Source organism: Zonotrichia albicollis, chromosome 2 (genome assembly GCF_047830755.1).
Source record: "Zonotrichia albicollis isolate bZonAlb1 chromosome 2, bZonAlb1.hap1, whole genome shotgun sequence".
Classification (NCBI taxonomy): domain Eukaryota; kingdom Metazoa; phylum Chordata; class Aves; order Passeriformes; family Passerellidae; genus Zonotrichia; species Zonotrichia albicollis.
The window spans coordinates 67,136,634-67,160,602 of NC_133820.1; the positions used below are offsets into that span (position 1 = coordinate 67,136,634).

Consider the following 23,969-nt stretch of genomic DNA (forward strand, 5'->3'; position numbering starts at 1 on the left):
AAGGATTAGGCTGAGAAGAAGCTTGTACAGTATTTCTAAAGCAGAGTCGCTTCTCTCAGCCAGTACTTACAGTAGCCTGGTAAAAAAAAGTAAATACAATTTTAGAGTTATACAGCCTGACAGTCAGCAGTATATTCCAGGCTTTTCTAAGTTTTGTCTTGGTATCATCTGGCTACTGAAACTCCCTACAAACTTCTAGTTCAGATATACTGTCTGCTCATAAACAGAGACATGTACTAGTTGCAGCATTAACTTCAAATGAAAAAATACCTGATGGTAATGGAAAAATGGAAGGAGTGATAATGGAATAAAGCCAGCTTAATGACCTAACTTCAGTACCAAGCTCTAGAGATATTTGGTTAACCAGTACAGCTTATTACTCAAAAGCACAGCCTAAAACTTCACCCCAGCCAATGGGCTGCTTTCACTTGCTTGCCCCTCGAGGGTAGATATTGTAGCTCTGCTGTGGGCTGAAAGCTGTAATACAGTGCTCTCAGTACAAGAGGACTCGCACATTAACAAAACACTACAGGCCTCTTGTACAGATTTTTTCCCTACTATCCAGCCTAAACTTCTCCTGGTGCAACCTGAGGACATTTCCTCTTGCGCTATCACCTGTTACCTGGGAGAAGGGACTCGCCCCAATCTGGCTTCATCCTCCTTTTAGGCAGCTGTAGAGGGTGATAATGTCTCCCCTGAGCCTCCTTTCTCCAGACTAAACACCCCCAACTCTCTCAGCAGACCTTCCCCAGCTCCTTGCCCTTCTCTGCTCCAGCACCTCAGAGTCCTTGTAGAGAGGGGCCCAGAACTGGACACAGGGCTGAGGTGTGCCCTCAGCAGTGCCAACAGGGGCACAATCCCTGCCCTGTCCTGCTGTCCACATTGCTGATCCAGGCCAGGATGCCATTGGCCTTCTTGGCCACCTGGGCACACTCTGGCTCAGTTGCTGTTGACCAGCACCCATGGCTTCTCTTCCACCAAGCAGCTTTCCATTCCCTGCACAGCTGTTAAATGTTTTTATTTGTATGAAATTAGGTTCCCACGGGCACCCAAGTGCTTAGGTCAGTACTCCACCTTCAGCACCCAGTCTTTAGTGCCTTAACTGGGACACAGCTAAATTCCATGTCTGAATTCAATCATTTGATTTATTCTGGAGACAGAACACACTGCTCACTGATAAACCCTGACAGGAGGTACTATGTAGAATGTTATTCCTGACACCCTCTACAACAATAATAGAAGTGCTACCTGTCAGTCTGTGTAATCAATCTAGGAAAAAAAAAATGTTTCCTTGACAATACAATATTAGATTTCTCTGCAATGTCACTGAACTAGTCTCAAAGGCTAAAGGTTTAAACTTCACACCAATGTGGGTCTATACCACACGTTCATCAAAGGCTTTGCCCCATCAGCAGTCGGGAGGCAGCAATCCATACAAGCCAGTGCACATAATACAGTCACACAGTAAGATGTGGCATGTTCACCTACTGCAGTTGCCTTCTTGTTTTGCTGTGAGGACAAAGAAAGACACCCATTTGAAAAGACAGAATGTGTGGCAGAAGGAGAAGTCTGCTAAAATGGACAAAAGGTTGGCATCAAGACAAACAGAAGTGCTCAATTAACACATCTTGGAAATAAATTATATCACATTCAATGCAAGGACCTCAAGTGTGTGCAGACAGAGCCTTTAGACCAGCAGATCCTTGCATTCAAGACCTCTTGAAGACATTTACCTAGACCTTTGAAAAAGACTTGCAAAATACTTGGGTCCTAGGAAAGTCTCAGAGGTCTGGAAAAAAAGTAGAAGTTTGAAGTTTGCATTAAACTCTGTGTTGTAAAAGGGACAATCCAGTCCTGTTAGCAAACGATACTTTGAGGCCAACAATGGATGTTATTTGTAAAGAAATAAAATACAATTAAGATTGATTGAAAAAATCTTGTCCAATTAACTTCAAACAAACCTTCTGCTGATGGATATTGCTGAAAAAGGTACTAATAAGTGAACTGGAAAAACAACCTTAAAATCTTAATTGGCATTGGAGAGCATTTCTCTTCAATAGAAAAACAGAACAGATGGATTAAAACTGAATGGACAGTCCTTAAACATTAACAGTAAACACAGAGTTATTGAGCCATGTGAGTTTCCAATAGCAAGGGAAGGTATCAGTTCTCAGCTTCTCATTACAGAACATGTTTTTAACTTGCCTCCCAGAAAAAAATTAAAAAAAGGAAGTCGAAAGGAAGTCTGGAAATGACAAGCAATGACAGTGATAAGAGACTGAGTCATTTCAGTCAACTAAAATGGCATGAATAGTTTAAAAAGTTAGGCATAGCAAAAAGTATTAATGTATAAAGGTAAAACTGCTCTTTCTAAAACTAAAAAGAATGAACACAATCCTGTGAAGGGTTGATTCTGACAAGGACAGAATAATAAAAGTGGACAGTCAAACACAAGCTTGCCAAAAGGCTTTATCAGTTATATCAACAGGTCTACCTCCCTTAGCAACATGGAGGGGAGGATGTTTTTCCTGCCTCTGGCTACAAATACCTACCATCTCTACTGGAATAACTTTACAAGCTTTGTCTCAAATTTTCTGACTTGAAATTGCTGCTAACTGTTCCAAGTGTGAGCAACAGCTTCTTCAACATATTGTTCCATACTGAAAATACTGAAAGCAAAGTATATGCACACTGTAATTTCAGCCTTAATCCTCATAAAATTGCCCCAGATGATGTAACTGTCCTCCAACTCCATCCAGTTTCTAGATATACTCAGGACTTAATGAGAGCTCAAGAAAAACAACTTGCATTCAGACAACAGGTAAGGTTCAGCCTGCAGAACCACTACAAACAATTCACTAGCCTATCATCAGATTTCCTGCACTATTGAAAACTTTGATGCAGCAGCCTTCAGAAGGGGTAAAATAACATGTGGGATGAACCAAAGGATTTATTTAAGGCCTACTCACTACACCATTCTTGTGGACATTAACAGGGACCAGACAAGGAAGAGGACACATTAGATGAACAGAGAGATAATTCTCAGTTGCTAAGCACAGAAGCAGCTGAGAAGTAATTTGCTACTGGTGGAGCATTAAATGCATGCTTATTTACAAATCTACACTGCTTTATGCACAGCAACAACTGCTGCATGAACAACTATTTCATTTCTTGTCTTGCTACTGCATATACTGAACTAGTAGCAGACATTTAAAGCCAATTCAGGACTGCAAACTCAGTCTACACTGAATCTGCCCCGAGTCTGTTCTACAATTCAAGGAAAGTACAGCATCTCTTAAGATTACAATCAAATTGTGCAGGTTAATGCTTTGTACTAGACTTATATTTTAAGTGGGCTATTGCCCATGACCCCCACCTGAACTGCTGTTTGAAAATACCTTGAAAGAGTTTTCTGAAGCCTATCAAAGCTGAAACAAAGTAAGGGTATATAAACTTACTGGATGTGATCTGTTTAGACTCCAGGACTTACGCCTGAGGAACCTTTAAGGAATGAATTACACTAACAAGGCAAAAGGCTAAATGATGTTAAAGCTCACAAACTGCGTTCCACTCCATAGTTCAGTAAGCAAGTTTGCCTTCCTGAACTGCAATGACAATTTAACTCAGTCCTTAAATGTCTTCAGATTTGGTCCTTTAGTGTTTCTGTGGCACTACCCTCAAGTGGTAAAGCACAATACAACACTACTTTTTACACAGTCAGTTGTTCACTGAGGGTTAAGGAGTATTGTAAGGCTGAGATCATTGGGCAGTGCATTCAGTGCATTTCCTCTGCACATGCAAAGGATCAGCATTTCTCCAAGAGACTAGCAGCTGACCTCAAGGATAGTTTCTGAAAAACACATCAGCATTGTATCAGCTGGATCACCAAGGTAAAACAACACGAGTCAGCAGCACGTGCCCTGCAGCAATGAAGGCATATGAGGCTGTATTAGCAGACAAGTACACCAATGGGCTGAAGGAGGTGATTATTCCCTGCTACTCAGTGGTAACAAGCTGGAACCTGGAATACCATGTTCTGTTTTCTCTTCTCAGCACCTCCTCCTCCTCCCAGTATAAGAGAGATGCCACAAAGACTGTTCCTGGGCTTGGGCCCATGAAAGACAGGGAGAAGCTAAGAGCACTAGAGTAGCTAGGGGTCACCTGCTAGCTGGATACCACTGCCTGAAGGATGGTGGTTAAGAATCTTAAATCTTCCTGGAGGTGTGCTGCAAAAGCACAAGTGTTTGGACAATGCTCTCAGGCATGACTCCTGAGGAGTCCTGGGCAGTCCAGGTTTTGGACTCTAGGATCATGACAGGTCCCTTCCAACTTAGCATATTCTATGATTCTGTGATGGGCACGCACTGCACCATTGGAAATGCTGTCTGTCCACAAAGATTTAAAAAAAGGTATAGTGACAATGAGAGTGGTGCAGCACTGGCATACCTTGCTCTGAGAAGCTGCAAAATTCTTAATCCTGTAGATCAGTAGTCTCTAAAGAGGGGTAAACACGCTCCAGTACAAGACAAACTCTTGGCATACAAGAAGAAAATATTTTCTGTAAATTTAAAAAAAAACCCTTTTAAACACTGGTTTTTATCTCTATCTTGTCCTCTTTTTTTTTGCATATGCTTTATAGTGTAAATGTATCAATAAAGTAGCATATGCATATAATTTAAAAGATTACATATATTGGAGGTGCATGCTTAATATATTCTTTACTTACAAGGTGCATGACCAAAAAATTTGGAGACCAGTGCCGTAGAAAATCAAAACCTGACCATGTAAGGTCCTAACAAAGGGCTGGAAAAGGCAATCTCCAAAGACCCTGACAAGTAGAATTCTCCTATGAATTCCAGAATATTAGTCAAACAAAATTCAACACTTAATGCCAAAGCTGAATGGTTCAGAGTAGGTCAGAGCCCAGAGAGAGGACCACAGCTTGACTCCAAGCTCTTAAAAGCTATCAGATTCTCAATTCAAATTTCAAAGCAACCATGATGATGCTAATCACAACTCAAACTTGGACACCTAAGGCTCAAACTTTGGAAGACATACACATAATGGTCCATAACAGAACTGCTTTATAATCTGGCCTTTCTCCTAAAAGAGGAAGGCTGCATTACAGGAAAGTTTCAAATTAAAAAGTTACACTTTCACATGGACATCCTACACAAACAAGCTTTCCAGTTCAGCTGGGATATAGGCACTACCATGATAAATGCAGTCATATCTAGTGACAGTGCTATGTACAAGAAAAACATATGGACCATTCCTTTCCTAGAGATTCACTGCTTCTGGTTATTGAGTTTGATACAAAATATAATTAATTGATTTCACAACTAGAGGACTTACAAGGCCACTCTCCACAGTAGTATCACTGGTGTCTACTGAAGGAGAAACTTGTATTGCTGCTTTTTTCCTCAGTTTTTAATGACTTACAGAGTACTGCTTCTCTACCTACCTACCTACGTATCATCACAATGCTTACAGCAACTTAATACTCTTTCAATTTGAATTCTGTCAAATCTAGTGAACAACAGACACAAACTTTTATTATTCCAGAGAGCTGTTCAGAAGAGCTGTGAATTCTACACAACACAAGGACAGAAGTTTAAGCAGGGACAAGACAAAAGCACCTAACACAAAAGAGTGCAGTGTGAGAAACTGGCTTAATGAAATCAATACTAAATGTTTCCAAACTGCATGTTGCTGTCACAGAAGAAGTAACAAACTCAGGGCTTCTCCACAATTTCTTTGTCAGAACTGCAGTTTCATACATGCTTCAAGCAGTATCATATTACAGCTGCCAATTCCAGGTTGCTGTAAGGTGTGCTTTCCCAGAGGGTTCAGCACAGCAGAGCAGGTGTGCATTCCTTCGTCACCTGGGCCTTCATGCAGCTACACTCCCCTAGGAACCACAGGCAAGGCCCATCCTCCAGCCCAGATAACTTCCAGTAAGAAATAAAAGCTTCTCTGAATAGGAGGCAATACTTAGGTTTTGCCAAAGACCAAGGAATGTATTTACAGAACCTAAAAAACCATAAAACCATCACCCAATCCTAATGCATTCAGTGCTTTAATTCTGCCTTCTCCAACATGGAGACAGCAGATGCACTTGAAAAACAAACATCTTTCAAGAGGCTGAAGCAAAAAAGCCAATTCCTTCCAATCTGTCAAACTGGCCATCCAGTTCAGAACTTATGAGACAAGAGTGGACAAACAGAAGCACCCAAGACATACAAAATGCTAAAATCAGGAAAATTCTAGAATATTCCAATGCAGCCCTAGGGTGAAAAGGAAAGAACAAAGAATATACAACAGATGTTAGCAATATCACTTAATGCACTACTGGAAAAAGCTCAGATAGAGTGATGCAGCTGGTGTAGAAACATATTAGAATATAATTATCCAGAGATCCATAAGGTTGTAGCTGAGCTATTAAAGTTATGAAGCATGCTGAAGAGTTTTGTGTTTGTTTTTAAGAATCAGAACTGAGCAGAAGGATTTTAATTTCTCTCCCTCCCTGTACATTTACCACATTTTCCAGTCAAAGAGTTTCAGATGTGGCAATTACAGTACACCAACTTTTAAAGTTCTGAACTAAATGTTTCAATTAATATGCAATTTATTTAAAATATACACTTTGTTCCTGATAAAGTATTTTTCCCGTTTCAAAAATGTTTTCCTGGGACACCTGATAAAATACTTTCCAATGCAACAGAGGAGGGATTTTTTTTGTTAGAAGGGTGTTGCGGGGAACATTTTTTCTTTCACTAATTTGTCAACCTCCTTTTAAGTACAATGAAATTGAAATGGCTATTCCCTTCAGTGCTGGTCATAATACTAAAATCGCAGCTAGGCAATACAGGAAAATTATAAAAATAGTATTGTTGCATGAAGTGAATCAACAATGTCAAAGTCTGACAGCCACTTAGGAGGGAAGACATGCCAAAGGTTTTAATAAGCACTGGACGTTCCTATTAAAAAAAAAAAAAAGAATATACAACATCTACCATCAATATGGAAATACTTCAAGTGTTGTCACAGATGCTCACTCATCGTAATTTTCAAAGACTGAGAAACACGATCCACAACTCTGTTCATATATATGTTCATATGTTACCACCAGAAGATGAACACTGAAAGGTATAAAATTAATGCAGTAGTCTTGTGAAGGAAACACTGACTGTGAGCAAATGCAAGTGCACATCAACAGCCAAACAGTTCCCAGCTCTGACTCATGCCCAATAGTCAGTCCCGATCTACTCGGAGCAAGAATGGCCAAGCCCCACAACAGCAAACCTTAGCATTGCAGGCGTTTGCTATAGTAATGAACACTTAGGTGTGCTAGAGTAAATGAATGTCAGGTTACCTCCATACCCCAGACTATAAACTGCAATGATTTAGGGGCAGCTTCAAATGCAGTTCATGCACTCATGCCATGGGTACTATAACCTGTGTAAGAATGCATAGTAGATAATTGGAAATACCCCAGCTGTTCAAGTTTAATGCATTTGTATTCATAAGCCAGCAGTTTTTGAATCTGAGCCAAAGAGGCTAAGTTTTTAATAGTAGATGATGTAGGAAACTAAACTTTTGAAGGTGAAGACTACATAGAGGAAAGCTAGACAGTTATAAACCAGTCATCCATAAAGGCACAATATGTTCATGGACACTGACTAGCTCAGCTTGCCCAGCACAAGTGCTGAAGGCTTGACTGTACACAGCAACACCAGGGCAACCCAAACTACTTCAAAACAGCACATTCTGGTTTTAAATGTTGTTGTCATTATTATGTTATTTTAAAAATGTCCACAATCCTTATCTGGATGAAGTACATGTAACTTGAAGCTGTTGCATATGAAGAATTCAGTACTTCCCACTTATTTGCCCATTCCTCCTATACCTTCAAATAAGTCTAAGCTTCTAGTAAGGGGTAAGTGCAAAATAATACAAATTGGAATTATCTGTTAATTTTATTTGGAACTACTTTGATAGTGAGCACTTTACAATCAAAGAGCAAATTGTCAGCAGCCAGGTGCAAACCCATACCTGGTCTTTAGCAGGCACATAAATCCAATGCACTGGCACACACAGGGTAAAATGCTGTGACCTCCTTTGTCTTGGAGAACATCTTCAATTTAGATACTCATGGGAATCAGCTCCAAAAAGAAATGAGGAGAATGAACTGCATACTGTATTTTTTGCACCACTTGTAAAAAATCAGCAATGCAATTCCACTATATTTATGCTACACTGATCTAAACTATGTTTTGTTTTACACTCTTGTAACTCTCAAGAATTTCCTTAAACCCTCCTAGTTTTACTTTTATACCAGCAAAATTAGATTCTTCTAAGCTTCTGCCAGGACTGGATTTCCTTCAGTTTGTTTTCTGAAAATCACATGGCTTCAAAACCAACTTGGCCTTTCCCACTTAACTGTTACTTTTGCCTCCATTTCTGTTTAATAACATGCTTAGTTTTTGAGCAAACAAGAAAATTCAATGCCAAGAATCAAGCTACTTCCTCATTTGTCATTGACTCCCTTTTCTCAGAGGCTGTGAGTAGCAACGAGAAATTTCCAAAATCATTTTTCATATGATACCTTTAAGGCAAACTAAAAACACGGATACATTTTTATTAATAAAATAATAAGACCTGCAACTGGTCAGTGAGATAAATTTATTGCAGAGACAGCTGCTGGTGTTGGAGCTACAAAGAGTGCATGACTCAAGCAGAATGAACAGCTTTTAAAGAACTCTTATGAAACAGCTTTTTCCTGCTCATTCTGAAAAATGAAAACCGTGCTATCCAAATGTAAAGTGACGTAGGATCAATGAAGCTACAAGTCTAAGAGACTTTAAAACTTCTCTCCACTGATTATTTTGGAAAAGCTGTAGATCTCTGCTTCCATAAGGAACAGAACAATAAAAGAACATGATAAATCAAGACAGACATACAAAAACTACTTCCCGAGAGCAAAAATTCACCAAAAAAGCTCTTTTGAGCCTAACAATCACATTTGAAGGGCGTTCTCTTATCAAGAATTTAAACTCTTGTACATCAGTTCTGCTAAATCATTCTAGCAGGTCCCACTTGCACCACTGCAAGCAACTGGTCAACAAAGTGAGTTAGACTGTAGGACAGATGCAGTTTAAAATTAATCATATAAAAACTGACCAGTTTCAACACAGAAGCTTCCTGATTGACTTTACACAAAAAATGTGCAAATACACAAGTGAACGTGAAATGTAAGAGTAAACAGAGAGGAAGTGATTGTACCCCATAGGAAAAAAAAAAAGGCACAACAGTCAATCAGGGCCTCAGCTGAATGCAACTCTTGAAGTCTGAATGTGCTACTCATTCAAGGGTTCTCCAACACAGGAGTATCTCTAACTACTGTAGGGGAAGAGCAGCAAAACAACAGCAGGTTTCTCAGGTGATATTAGCAACCTCCTCTCCCAAGTTCCACACCATCCTCCCAGAAAAGTTTTAGTTAATCAAAACACCATGGGACCAACTAGTTTGATTGCCCAATCAAGTCAGGAGGACAAAACTGCTCTTAGCTTCCTCTTTTACTTATGAAGTTGCAACATTGAATAGCAGTCAATTTGTTATCAACAATAGTCACAAAGTCAAAAACAGATCTGTTTTGCGCTGTATTGCCACACATACTTAAATGCACGGGGGTACTTTTAAGTTATTACTTTATTTATGGTAACTTCACCACTGAAAAGCCACCATTGAGCAGAATGTACAGATAAACTAATATTCTTAAATGGGGGCAGTCAAGTTATCAGTAAGCCTGAACAAATTAAACCAAAATACATTTCAGCTGCATCTGTGATTAATCATTGCCAACAGTCACTGCTCACTTCCACAGTTTCTTTCAGTCCTAACTTCTTAGTACTTAATTTCAATATCTTCAATCCACTTTCATAATAGACTAAAGGGGGAATACTTGTCTTACAGCATTGTCCTCCCAGTTTACATTTTGATAGACTCGACAGGATTTGCAGAAGCATGGTAACACTTGTGTTTTATGACATTTATTCTTACTGCAGAAATTCCCCTAACAGTCCATTAATATGTATTTTGAAATATTACTGCATAGTTACAGTCACAGCTCTCTCTCATTGCCAGGACATTGGAAGTCACCAAAGTTTGTGCTGAACCTTCTTATCCATTCAGTTTCTGCTTACAGATTAGTTTCCAGATACCTGCACACTTTTTGCAGACCATTACTACTTGATTTGCTATCCCTACCTAAAATGTGTTCTTCTGCCACAGAGCAAAATTACTCAACTTGCTATTCTGTTGTCTCCATTTCCTTCTGTGAAGTTATCTAGTAGATAAAGTTCTTCCAGTTAAAAGGACAACAAACTACAAAAAACCAAAACCTTGCAGTTTAAAAACAGGAACTTACAGAAGAAGGATTCCTTTTATAATCAAAGGAGTAATACCTGGAATGGAGTATGCAACATTAGTGAGGGGAAATGAGACAATAGCTGGACAGCAGCCCATGCCCATGCTTGTAGGATCCTGTATGCCACAGACACTGGGTCTGTACACTGGGGAAACTCAGCCCCATTTACAAGGGACCATTTACACTTGTGAACTGCAGAGTTTTTTTATTTTTTACTGCTGGTAACAGTAAAGCTCAAGGATTGCTAAGTTCTTTTTCACTTCAAGTTATTCAAAATCAAAAGCAAATGAGAACTGAGCTTCACAGACTTAAATTCAACCAAGGTATAAAAAACTCAAAGCAGATTCAAAAAGAACTGTTATGCAGAAGATAAAGTTGACATTCCTGCCCTGCATATTCCTTTTCACTTCCAGCTACCGATCCATACCTGTCACAGTATGAATCCTTCTGGACCTTATTGAAGACATTTATTACGTCTTAGAAAGTGCTGTGCTCTTCTTAAAGCCTATTAATGGCTAATAAAAATTACTTCTACTGGTCAAACTGGGATTGCAAACTTGTAGATAATTTGATTTTTGACAACTTGCTATGCCCCAAGTCATTCAATATATAGTAAGGTACAATGTTTTCTACTGTCTATAAATGCAGAATTTTGCAGTGTATCTGCTCATGTGTCCTAAATGCTTTGGAACAACTCTGGCAGCAAAACTGGGGGGAGGTAATCCATAGGCATATTCAGTGCTCCTGATTAACTTCTGTGGACTGGTGTTGGGGTGGTGTTTGATGCCCAAGGTACTAAACCAAAAGACAGGATACCAAGGTTAGCCTAAGTGATGTTTTGACTGCAGAGCAGAAGGTCCACGTATCCTGAAAAAGTAAAAACTTAGAGAGACAAAAATGTAAATTCTGTTAAGAATACTGGTTCAGTATTGGTAGGTCTGGTGAGACTGAAGCCAACAAATGTGCTTGCCTAGACCTAAACAGTGAAAGTTTACTTGGAGCCAGGAACAAAGAGGGCTAAGCAGGTCCAGTATATCTCAGTTTGAAATGAGCTGTGAAGACATCACAAATGTACATGGTGCTGAAGTTTTAATCAAGTATTTAGAAAATAAAAGGATATTTCACTCTTGAGCTACTGCAATTCTGAATACAAAAGCTAAAACAATACATTCAAGAAGAGTAATAACACAGTGCTCTACACAACTGTCCCACCAAAGTGAAGACCAACAGTTTCTGCAGCATGTGTTGTAACCAAGACAGATTATCAATACAACCAAGAAAAAGTGCATAACCTAACAAGTGACATGGTGGACATGAAGAGTCCACCATGAAAGGAACAGTTAAAAATTCTATTTCATTATTGACAAAAGAGCATAGCAAATGCTATTTTAATTTACATTTCATTGAAGTCATCTAGGACAGGTTAGCAGAAAGTCTGCAGATTTTCAGTGGTTACAGGCTCAAGAGTGTGTCAGGAGCTGGAATAGGACCAGATTCCTGGGGGGCAAACAAAATTACTTCAAAAATTTTTTTTCCATCTGAAACCAAAAGCAAATTAATTGGAAAAATTAAAGATGACAACCTACAAGAAACATGTATTAGTATTAAGTGTTACAGACATTTCCTAAACATCCTGCTACCTCATCAGCCCTACAAAATACACACCTGAGGATGACAGTCCAAAATACTACTGGACATAAACACAACCATTAAACTTCATGAATAGAGAAGATTAAAAAAATGGCTGATAGTGTTTTTCTACTGACATCAAGTGAACACCAGCATTAAGAAAGCTCAAAGTTTACTGTATATAGCAAAGAACAAGCAAAAAACTAGTCGTTTCTGTAGCTCGGGAAACATTGGCCCCATGAGCAAAATAAACATTGTTCATGTTTGCTGAACAGAAAAAGCAGTGTACTCATTCCAAACTATTACTGCTTTCCTGAAATACAGACAGTATCTTTTAGTTAAACTAAAAACTTGACAGTCCAAGTCAAATCCATTTTTAGTGAGATCTGGTCCTACAGGAGAAACCTCAGCTCTCAATTCAACTCAAGCACTCTAAATTGTAGTGAAGTTGAATTTTACTACAAATTGCCTGGGAATTTCCCCAAGCCAACAGTCTTAAAGAAATCAATGGTAAAATATAGAAGTGTTATTGACACCTACAACAGAGAGAATCCAATGCATATCCTAGATAACAGAAATGCATTGATGGAACATGACATTATCTGTAGACATTTTAGCAGAGATTGAACTAGAAATCCCACAGCAATTAGACAGTGGAGGTGAAAAAAAGATACAAAGTTGCTAGAAGACAAAGAAGAAGAAGAAGAAGAAGAAGAAGAAGAAGAAGATAAGAATTCCTGAGGCTGCAGAAGGCATTGACAAGGAGCATCAATGGTGCAGAAAACTGTCTAGGAAGTAGGCCTGCATCCTCAGAAAATGTGTTCTCTGGTGTCTGCCTGTCTGGGAATGAGCAAGGCTGCATGCTTGCCAGTTCAACCCAAAAAGGGGGACGGGGCTGGGTTCCAGGATTTGCCACCGGCAGAGCCACAAATAGACAATCAGAACAGCAGCACACAACACCTTCCCAGCATTCTGCATTTCTAGAGACCAACACAACCTGCCAGCAAGGGAAAGTGTGGGATCATCTCAAAGCATTCAGATGTTAAAGCCATCTAGGAGAAAGTACTGACGGGGATGAAAATTTGAACCTCTTGTGAAGTCAGGCTTTAAGAGTTTTTCTCAAGTCCTAAGAACACTGCAGAAACATGTTGAATTAAGCACTTAAAGCTGCAATAACCATTCTAAGGATCTCTTTGAGATCTTCAGCCAAAATGATCATCAGCATAACACTGAGTTAGCCGATGGAGGTCCAAATTCAAGTAAAATTAAATGGCCACAAGGCAAAGGTTAACAAAGAAAAGCATCGTAAGATGCACAGGACTCAGAGCCCAAAGCAAATGAGTTACTAGTCCAAGTCATAATCCAAGTTTCTGCAGCTCCATTACATCACTGCCTATAAAAATCTAAAGCTTTTGAGTTTGAAGTTCACAAACTAGGAGAAACTTCAACTTGAAAAAGGTAGAAATGCCATTAATGGACTGAAATCAGGCAATTGGTGCTGGGTGTAATGACCTGACCCTCATGAAACTCATACACCCAGAGCTTGTCATACAGCAAAAAGCCTCAGAAGAGCTCCATTTGCCCTGAGAAAAACCTGAGACACTCACCTAATTCTGCTGTATTGTTATCATCTACAGTGGTCAGCCTGTGACTGCTCCAAGCTGATTGCTCACCCTCTGACCAAGTGAGCCAAGCAACAGATCACCGAGTCCTGGCCTTCCTGAGGACAAGGATCTCTGTCTCTCTTAACCAGGGCTTCATCTGCTGAAAATCCAGTGCCCCTGTGGAACTCATTCAGCACCTCAACTTCCTCCCCCAAAGTCACCAGAAAAATAATTCTGGTGAATGATTTTGAATGAATCATTTGTAGTTTGCAAAACAACTCCCAGATTCAATACATGTGTGACAAGATAACTTGTGTACACAGAGTGAATCTAGATTAGATGCCATGTTTTCAAACTTGACCAGCACCTTTCTTGCTCCCTCATGCTTAGTAGAAACACTGGCTGTCAAGAACTCTATCCAATTTGCCAATATTGAATGCTAGAGATACTCAGCTACTTCTGACTTTCACATGTGTGTACAGTTTTCTCCCTACCTGACAGCTTGCTACTTCCCCATTCATCATGTGATTAAATTTCATAATTATTTGAGATCATTTCCTTAAAAAAAAGGCAGAAAAAAAATGTAACTGATCATCCTCTCTGAATTTTAAGGACCACTGATTTGCTGTGACTCATACTATTTCACAACACAGAAAATAAACACATCTACGGATGCAGATTCACATCAGTTTCTATGCTGTATAAAGCAGAAAGTTTCCCATTGCCATAACAACAAAATAGCTTCTTAAAAGCAGAAAGCTTAGCAAGACTGGCTCCTATAGCTTCTAAGACAGAAGCTGCCAAGTACTCAGCAACAAAAAATTTAGACATTTTAAGTCTCCTTGAAAATTTAAGGCGTTTCTAATCAGGTATGTATTTGATCAAATGCAGACTGAAATTCTAAAAACAAAGAACATTTCACAGAAATTACTTCGTAACGCGAAATGTTCTAGAATAACACTTGACATGCAAGGTGGCTAATAAAATGCCTTTGACAGGGTTAAACAAATGACTAACACGTCTTGAGGTGCCATTTATAACATTTTCTCCTACCAAACACATTTTCTCTTGTTTCTGCTGCTTAATTTCTTTACTTCGCACAATAAAAAACAGCTGAAAAGTTTCATTTTTGCTTTTAGTTGGTTTCACTTTCTAAGTTGCCTGGAAGCAACGAAAAGTTTCTGTTTAGCTTCGGCGACATTCAGGGAGGGGGGAATCGGGAGCAAATCTGGCTGAAAGAATAATGCCTCTGCTAGGAGTCGGCAAGATGACTATTACCGTGTTTTCGGGAAGACTTTTATCTACATAGAGACGCTCAACCCCTTTAGCTGGGCGTTATGAGAGAACCTTTACGGCTTAGGCGGAGGGCAACAACAACAATAACAACAACAACAACGAGAAAGAGGTGTCGAGCACCACCGCCGCCTTCTCCTCCCCGCCTGTCACAGCCGGCTCAGCTGTTCTGGTCGCGCTCCGCATCTGCTTCTTTCTCCGGCTCACCCTCCGCCTCCTCCCGCGGCCGCCGCGCCGCAGCCCGGCGCTGACAGCGGGCGGATCCCCGCGCCCCGGCCGGCAGAGGCACCTCCGAGCCACGGAGGGGAGGCAGGGAGGGAGACACAAAGTTTCTTTCGCGGGGCTCCGTCGGAGGCGCCGGCTCCCGGTCCTGCCCGGCGGGGAGCGCCGCTCCTCAGGCACTGGGGCAGGCAGCGGCGCCGCCCCTGTCCCCTCGCACCCCTCCGGCCGCCCCGCGGAGGGGAAGGCGGCGGTTCGCCATCAGCGCCTACTCACCGCCATGGCCCCGCGGCTCTCCCGGCTAACGGTCCGCGCTCCGCCGCCAGCGGGCAGCAGCGCCGAGGCGGGGAGCGCCAGGGGGAGTTCCCGATGGCGCAGCTCGGGCAGGGGCGGCGCTTCCCCCACCCCTTTGCCCGCCCACTCGAGGTACCTGCCCTCCGGCCGCCGCCGCTCCGCCGCCTCTTCCTGCCCTCCCCGCGGCTGTCACTGCCCCCCGCTCCCGCCGCCGCCCCCGCCCCGCCGCCTCAGCGCTGCCCGCCGCCTCGCCCGCCGCCGCGCGGCCGCCATCTTTGGGGAGAGCTGGGGGGGCCGCGAGGGAGCAGTTGGCTCTGGCGCGCAGTGCGCCTGCGCGGAGTCCTCCCGTGCGGGTGGGCGGGGGCGTAGACCGGAGGGATGGGCGGGGCCATGGTGTGTGGGCGTGGCTTGTGTATGGAGAGGGCGTGGTCTGTTGGAGGGCGTGGTCTGTTGGAGGGCGTGGCCGGCGGGGGCGCGAGGGGGTCCGTGGGGTCGGTGTCGGTCGTTCCGGGGCCTTGGCCTCTACCGGCGTCTGGGCTCAGGGCTTGCTTGTATAAACCCTGCTTAGAAATAACAAAAACGTCTCTACATTATCAGCCCTGTGTTCAGCACAAACCCAAAACACAGCCCTATCCCAGCCACACCCAGCACATATTCCACCCCATATTCCGTACTATTTACACCATGGCCAGACCTCACACTATTGAATACAACTTCACTAGCCACCATCCTACTTCACACAGTTTGATACAATACACAGCTGTTATTCTGTTAGTCAATGGACCACCCTTGCAAAATGCCCATAAAATGTCCTTTGAGTTCATGTAGTCCATGACTTTGGGTTCCATCAGTTATGGTAGTCACTGGGGATGGCAGAAGTGTGTTTTGTGGAGATACTGGGCACAAATGCCACCTCACTGGTGCACGTGCACTGCTTCTTGTAAGGATTCTTCTCCATTGTTTTATGTGGTTTCTGCAGTAGTAATTCCTGTAATGTGCAACTCAAGCCATGGGACTTGCCCAAGCTGGGCTCTTGCTGGGTGGAGTGAAGGGTAGGAAGGGTTGCCTGTTTCCTATACAGGCATTATCACGGTGAAAGTCAAAGGGCAGATGCTGAGCAGGGCAGGACTGTGGACACCTGAGGTGTCCCCCTGCCTGCTGACCAAACATGTTGTGTCCAACATCAGAGAGGAAAGGGGAAGAAATGTGCTTTTCCAGGCACTTGCGCAGGGAGGAACTATTTTCCCTCAACACCTGCAATGATCAGCTGGTGTCCTGAATGCTAATTTGTGATTATCCTTTGCTTAATGTTTGTCCTTTCTGCTGTTACGGATCAAAATTATTTTACTACAGTGTTTGGCTTAATGACCTTCTGCAGCAGTGGGCCAAACTGAACAAGATATTTTATAAAGTGGTTTTGTTAATTTGCCTTAAAGCTCTCTGTTACTAATTTACTAAGTTCCTATTTCTCTTGCATTTCAGCAGTGTGCATATAATTTTGATAGCTTCACAGCAGGCAGAAGGTAGCTCCTATCAACAAAGGATGCACCAGCCAATGTTTGGTCATTGCCTGGTTCCTCCCTTTCTCAAATGCAGAATTTTGATGGTGAATAGCATACTAGACTGTGATATCTCAGATCTCAAAAACTAGAGAGACTTGGGACGGATCAATATTTGGATGAGCTACCTCGTTAGATACTGCGGAAAATGCTGCTGGTGATTCATTCAGCACCATTCTTCTGTCTATGAGTCAGGGCTGAACAAATGCCACTGCACAGCATTAGTGGGTCCTACCATTCAGGGGCACAAACTGGAGATTTTTGCCAGTTACAGCTGTTGGAAAATCCCTGATTTTCCTGCCTTATTCCAGTTTCAGTACGCTTTCCAGAACTTGCCAGCAGTTGTGGCAGAATACAGCAAAGGGTTTCTACAGTTCCTTTTGTCAGGCACCACTCACTGGTGGCAGTGGGGACAAGAACAGCAGGGGCACCGTGGCCATAGGCACCACTGTAGGCAGCCACAGATCCTGGCTTTGTGTCAGTGTCCAGTTTGAATTCATGATGCAGCACCGATTGTACGTGCCCCACTGCTGAGAGCCCTGGGAGGGAGCGTCCTTCATTCCTCCTCCTTCCCAGCCATTCATCCCTCCTCCTGGCCTCCCAGCCATTCCTTTCTTCATTCCTCCTCCTTCCCAGCCATTCATCCCTTCATTCCTCCTCCTGGCTTGCCAGCCATTCATCCCTTCATTTCCCCTCCTGGCTTCCCAGGGCTGCTTCCCCTGAACTTCCCTTGCAGGTAAAATCAAGAAATCTGTGCTGTGTTTTGGGTGCAGGCACAGAGCTGGGACAGGGGATGGATGAGAGTGTTTAGGGTTCTTCTCCCCATCCAAATGCTGGTCCTGATGGTGTGTAAGTTTGCATTACACAAAAGTCCTTCACCTTTTCCTTCCTTTTTAGCTCACAGGTGTATAAATAAGTGTCTATGAAATTCCATTTTCTGCTGGAAACCTGGTTAAAGTCACCTAGAAATCATTCTGAATAATATTAAAAGTGGATGGAAGGCATTGGGAACCAGTATAAGGACCTCTTTGTCTCTCTGTAGGGGCTTGTGAATAAATGGATTTTTCTAAACCAAAACGAAACAAGATTGGAATTATTTACAAACCTAAGTTGCCTATATGGCTCTCAGGTATAGATTAGATGATTGACCTTGCTTTCATCCACTCTAGAACTTCCCAGAAGGACACATTCAGGACAGAATTTCTTTATAGTAATGTACCAGATACACATCCAAGTGCTAATGATGGGCATTTATGAAATTGATATTGTAGCTAAATCCAGCAGAGAAGAGGTGAGGAAATACAAAAATGTATTGCAGAGTACCCTCTTAACATACAGTTGTGTGTATCGTAATGCCCTCCTTCTCTGGCTCTCACTTTTTCAGTCAAACCAAGTTACTGTCTCCAGACAACTGAGAAGAATTGGTGCTACAACAGCCATTATTTCAAGTTTACATTGAGTTGTATTTATCCAGCAAAATCTGGTGCTGGGACCAGAACTGAGCAACTCATGATAGCTTTAAAACCTACATCACTTGATCCAATCCTCCAATTCTCTCCATCCTTGCAAGGAGCCTCATCCCTGGAAACATTTAAGTCTAGGTTGGATGGAGCTCTAATAAGCCTGATCTAGTTGAAGATGTCCCTGCTCATTGCAGGGGAGTGGACTAGGTGTTTAAAGATCCCTTCAAAACCAAACTATTCTATGAAGCATTCAATAGTTAAATGGGGAAAACCACCAGTTCCAAAGTTAAAATAATGTGGCTTAAGTTGGAGCGTTCAGCAAGTTTCTCACACATAGCATGTACCTCCATAGTGAACAGCCCATTTTCACTCTTGGGCTGAATTTATAATCACCTGTAGCATCCCTGCCAGGGGGAGAATGGTGACCTCTTAGTAATGGCAGCTCTGCTGCTGTCACAGCTTCTGAGCCTGTAAGGGCAGTGGTAGCCAAATGTAGATCAGCAGACTTGCAGTCAGACTTGACAGTGTCTTTACAATCAGGTTTGTCATCTAAACTTCACCTGAAGCCACTAGTGAGAACATTTATCCTGGTCCTGCAGGCCAGAGGAGAGCAGTTTGGATGGACTGTGGGCTAGGAGAACATGAGTTCAGAAGCACTGCTGCCTTCCACCAGACAAGGAGCAATTAAAGAAATACAGCTGGTGCTTATTTTCTAAAACAAGTAACTAATGTTACTTGTATGACTATAACTCCCTCAAAGTAAACTTGTTGTAGATAACAGCAAGGTGAATAAGGTTTAATTTTGATGTGTTGGCAAAAAAATTGCAGAAAATTTCATTATCACAAATTGAGTTACCGATTCCTCTGTGTCACCGGGCATACTGTGTCTTCACCTGAGCTGCACAGCATTCTTTTGTTTGTCCAGATTGCTTTCAGAGAGGCTGCCAATCAGTATAAACTCTTTACTGGTTTCTGATTTGGATGAAAGCTTTTGAACTGTAAAAAAATCCAACTTTAATATCAGAATGTTTTGTCAAAATAAAGGTTTGCTTGACAGCAGTTTAATGCTAAGCATGGTTCACTTCAATGGTAAAATAAGTGTTTGTGGGGAAAAGGGAATCTCAGATTTAATTGAAGTGATCAGCTGTGTTTTTTACACAATTTGGTGAATTAGTAGAACTCAAAACACATTGAGGAATGACATATAATAGGATGTTGATCATGTCTATAACTGTTTTTTGACACTTGTTATAGAGTAAGTCTTGTATGATATATTTTACCATGCTTTTCTCAAAACACTGATGGACACAAATCCACAACTCATTGTCTTCTTTACCTGCTTTTCAGGACATGGATGATGAACTAAATAATTTTATGACAAGATTGAACCAGCTGAAACTTTAGAATGATAATACTAAAATGAAAGGGAGGATTAAATGGATGAAAAATACTAATTCCTTCAGAGGCAACAAAATTCAGCCATTCAACTCCACATTACAGAAGTAACTCCAACACAGTATCAGGAATTTGAAGGAAATTGCAGTTTCTTAACTTCAGAGGTTAGCTGGAATGTGCCATTTCCTTCCTACTGATTAATTTCATTTTCTGGAAGAAATTCCCTTGATTTCAATGGGATTACTCTTAGAACTGGTGTTGAAAAATAATAAAAGGTATGGAAATTGTGCATTTAAGGTGTTTGAGTGCTAAACCAAACCAAGTTCTTTAAGAAAAATTAACAAGTCAAAATTTTTCAACCTTAGTACAATGATTTAGACTTCAAAAACATTCACTGGAGCACATATGACAGAGCAACCTAATTGTGTGGCCCTTGTTTTTCTGGTATGTACATTTGCCAACAGGAAAAGCAAAGGACATACACACAAAGATGAAATACATGGTTTAGAACTCAAATTAATTTATCTTACTTTATTAAAATGGAAAAAAAATACATGGTGTAAACCTACTTGTTATAATATTATTTTTCAAACTGAGTTAAAAAACTAAGATTCAAACAGTGAAAAATGCCTCACAACAATGTAGACCTTGGCATTCTTGCAACTGATTATTTTGTACTTTGCAAATCTTTACTTGTGGAAATCAGCCACTTAGTTGAACTGGGATTTTCCCATCATGAATTAAAGCTGCGTTTTCTTACTATTTTTTGCCTTGAAGTGATATTTAAAGCAGTGGTTGTGGACACCAACAAAGCAATATTTATTGTCCTCATCACTTTTAGAAAACACTGATGTTTGTTTGGGCTTTATAGAGGTATGGAGGTATTTCTGAACTATCTTTAGTGATCTCCTACTTTACAGTTGGCTTGTGATAAAAAAAGTTGAATAAACAGCCAGCCCTGGTTGTAATCAAAGTATTTACCAGAAGCATACTTTGAGTTTGTGCTTCTGCTTGCTGTTGGTTGGAAATAATTTTGTAGCTTTCCTTTTCAAACTGTGGTGAAAAGTTAGACATTAAAAGCTCCATTGTATAGAAACAAAGACTTAGAAAATTCAGGCGCAGAATTCAAGCGGATATGTTACTGAACTACATTTATTTAGGATCTTTTTCCTTATTGAGTTATCAGAAATTTCTTATGCAAGTTTAGATTTTTCCAGGAGATTTGCTCTTGGGATAAATAATAGCTTTCACCTGATGGACCACTGAGAGTCAAATGTGAATTTCTTTCTTTTGGTGAAGAGCTGTACCAGGCAGAGTTTAGGAGGGACTGATTGTGCTTAGGACTTTTTGACCTAGTTGAGTAGGGAGGAAGTCACCTGTCCTATTTGAGCAGCTATGCCCCTATGTTGAGGAGTTCTAAAACGCACAAGATTTCCATTATCTCATCCTGAAATGCTGGATTTGGGGGTTGTGCTGTGACTCTTTTTTTTTCCATCCTTTGGAAATGCCAGACTCATGTCGTGCTTGAAAACAAAGAAGTTGAAGAAAGTTTTCACCAACCTCTTCACATAAGAGTGTATTTCAAGCTTGTTCAATAAAAGATCTTGCAGCACAAGTCCTTGTCTGGCAAGATAACCGCCTGAGTTCAATGTGCTCAGGGAATACTAATTAGTCTCTTCATTCAGATATTTCCTGGTTCGGTTTTTTTGTTTGGTTGGTTTTTCCCCAAGAAGTCTGAATATTTAGCATGTCTCCAACATTCTTTGTGGTTTTCCAGAAGAATTTAACTGCTTCATGGTGGCTTGGAGGTTCCTCTCATATTTATTTCAAGTATTTTTCTTCCAAATGAAGGATCCAGATGATGTGAAAGCATAATCTGTGTGTTTAGACAAATGCTGTTCACACCTAAAAACTCCATGACAGTGGAAATCAAGTATATACTTCACCAGCTTCAGAATAATGAAGCCATTGAAAAATCTTCAAACCAGAATGAGTACAAAGAACAGTCTTGTCTTCTGAAGTTCTGTACAGTGAAAAGCTCAAGTCATGGTTGATGAGGTGTCTCAGAGATGTTAGCAGTGTCAAGCAACTGGCAATTGGTTCCTGTGACAGGAAATAGCCAAGGCAGCTCAGTGCTACAAGCAGTAGAAACTGTCCGTATTGTTTTTGGAATTGTAGTTTCCTCCTTTTTAACCATCATGTGTTGTAAGTGAATTTGTTTTAGCCCCCAGAAAAAAACATGTCTTGCTTTCATGTGGTCTCTGTTCATTTGGGAAGAATGGTGCTGGTTAATGTGCCCACAGTTTCCCAGCAAACTGAAATATTTAGCTGCTCACTTGGGTAATGCAAATGCATTGGCTACAGAAAATTTTGCAGCATGGCAGGATAAAAAAGGGAAATAACCTTGCCATGAAGGGCTAATAAAAAGAGACACCACCCCTGGCTTAGGAGTCTTTGAGACACTAATTTCTAAAGGATGGGAAAATAATGGCAAGTGCTGCTGTGCAGCTGCCCATTGCATTGCTGTTGGGCATTGCTGGAGGCAGGGCTGCAGCCAGGCTTTTACCAAGAGCTGCTCTATGGTCTGATCTACTGTGCCTTTTCATCTACATCTGCTTTTATATTTTTTTATGTGCAAAATGATTGTAACAAAAAAATAGGCTATCAAGAAATTAAATTACACTGTGTTAAACTGTAATGAAAAATAACCCTTGAAATGAGAGGCCCCAGCCAAGGTTTTGTCCAGCTCTGTTTGTTGGTGTAGTTGGTGATGAACGTTAGTGTATCTGAGGCATGAGCAGAAAACATAAGTACCTGCTGTAATCTTAGATTCTTGCCAGGAAAATTTGCTTAATGAAATGAAATCCTTCTGTTTACCTTGAAGCATCTCTTCAGCTCCAGCTGATTTTGTTTTATCTCTGTAAACTATTTTACTCTGCTTTAATTTTCTCCCAAGCAGCCTGTAATCTTTCCATGCACTTCAAGCAGAGACAGTAGGTAGTTAAAACTTGTCTGTGTCTGATTTGGAAGGCTACTGCAGACACTTCTGTGCAAACTAAAAACTCCACTGAGTCTCCACTGTAGAAGTGTGCAGCTTCTGTTGATTTTTACTTGTTTTCACAAATAGGCAATTGACAAGCGGTTCCTAATAAAATATTAAGAATAATAAACAAAAAAAGAATATAAACAAACAGTCTCAGCTTCTATTTGATATTTTTTTACTTCAGTGTTCTTTGAATCCAAGCAGTGGATATGTTCAGTGATGGTAACTCAAGTAGGTTTCTTGTATGCTTGCTTTCCAAATGATGACAGCCCTAGAATTCTTGGATCTGTCTTTGGAAACAAGGGTCACACAACTTGAAATATCGCTGATGGTGTAAAAAAGAGCTAACTATATTCCTTCTTCATTGTCTTTGATCTTGTAGGAATCACTCCTCATTTATTCCAGGGTAGATGAGCACCGCCCCAAAGGCAAGTGAGAAGAGTCCAGAGACACAATGTACATAGCATAAACCCTCTTGCCCCAGTAGACAACTCTTAAGCTCTGTGTTATGCTGGGAAATTCCACCACTGTCTCACCCTCCATTGTGCAAAAAGTAGTGGTCCATGTTTGCAGACCAGATTCTCTCTCTGAAAGATGAAACCCAGGATATAGTGAATTTCTCTGTGGGCAAAAGTGCAATTTGAAACTTTTGTCTGAGAAAGAGGCATCAAGTTCCTGAGAAACAGCAGTCATCTTGTACATATTTTCTTCACAAATATTTTCTTTCTGTTGTAAGTACTTCAGTATTCTGACCATTTATTAAAATATAGACAAAGGAATTTCAAAAATATAGGAGCGTCATCATTATTATAACGTCTCTTAATTAATTCTCCTGCTCTCCATCTTTCATCAGCTTTCCAATTTAGGTGTAAGTCTGTTCTTCATACCAGTAACTGAAGTGAATGAAGCATGAATGTCACAGTTCAAAAGAAAAACATTTGCTTCAGACCTTTTTTCATGTAGTGTTTTGGGGTTTCATGTTGCTGAGAACATTCAAGCATGGTCCTTACACAGTACCATTTATTCTGGAGTGAGCAATTT

The 23,969-nt window shown here is 41.0% G+C and overlaps 1 protein-coding gene across 2 annotated transcripts in view; it reads right to left on the bottom strand.

Annotated features, from left to right (window-relative positions):
* FNDC3A (fibronectin type III domain containing 3A) overlaps positions 1–15,773 on the bottom strand; it is a 111,605-nt gene extending 95,832 nt beyond the window's left edge. Inside the window, exon 1 of one of the 2 annotated variants that reach the window (XM_014263879.3) lies at positions 15,605–15,773. The gene's annotated coding sequence lies outside the window, so the exon portion shown is untranslated. The other variant, XM_005482384.4, reaches the window with a different exon arrangement.
* Between the last annotated feature and the right edge of the window lie 8,196 nt (positions 15,774–23,969).